Genomic DNA, 614 nt, shown 5'->3' with positions numbered 1-614 from the left:
GACCTCACCCAGCTCGGGGGCGTCCTCCTGGCTGACCCTGGTGGGTGCCGCGCATCGGGGGCGTCCTGGGGTGTCTCATTTGGGCAGGTCAGGGTGTCACAGGCCCCAGGGTGGGTTGGTGTCTAGGGATGGGGGTTCCCTGATGGGTCAGGGGGTGCCCTATGGGTCAGGGGGTCCTAAATGAGGTGGGGCGGTTGCATTTGGGTCAGAGGGTCCTGACAGCCTGGGGTCGCTGCCAGAGCCCCTCTGACCCTGTGTTCCCCATCCTCCTGCAGACGTCGATGTGTGGAACCCCGCCTTTGACGTCACGCCGCATGAGCTCATCACGGGGGGCATCATCACGGAGTGGGGGGTCTTCGCCCCCTCCGAGGTGTGCCGGGCGCTGGCTGAGCGGGGGGAGCAGTGACAGGTTCCGGTGTATCCCGGCAGTCTTCGCAGCAATAAAGCCCCGGTGAATCCCGGCAGCCTTGGCGGCAAAAACGCCCCGGTGTATCCCGACAGGCTTTGCGGCAGCGAGGCCTCGGTGTATCCCGGCAGGCTTCGCAGCAGTAACGCCCCGGTGTATCCCGGCACGCTTTGCGGCAGCGAGGCCCCGGGATTTTGCGGGAGGGGGG

General features: G+C 66.8%; 1 long non-coding RNA gene across 1 annotated transcript; it reads left to right on the top strand.

Moving 5' to 3' along the window:
• Positions 1-474, top strand: LOC108445515. The gene is made up of 2 exons (XR_001860404.1): positions 1-40; positions 276-474. It is a non-coding gene; the product is annotated as an uncharacterized LOC108445515 (long non-coding RNA).
• The last annotated feature ends 140 nt before the right edge of the window (positions 475-614 follow it).

Source organism: Corvus brachyrhynchos, unplaced genomic scaffold, assembly GCF_000691975.1.
Source record: "Corvus brachyrhynchos isolate BGI_N302 unplaced genomic scaffold, ASM69197v1 scaffold721, whole genome shotgun sequence".
Lineage (NCBI taxonomy): Eukaryota > Metazoa > Chordata > Aves > Passeriformes > Corvidae > Corvus > Corvus brachyrhynchos.
The sequence above is the reverse complement of the archived record's forward strand: the minus strand, read 5'-3'. Positions and strand labels throughout refer to the sequence as shown.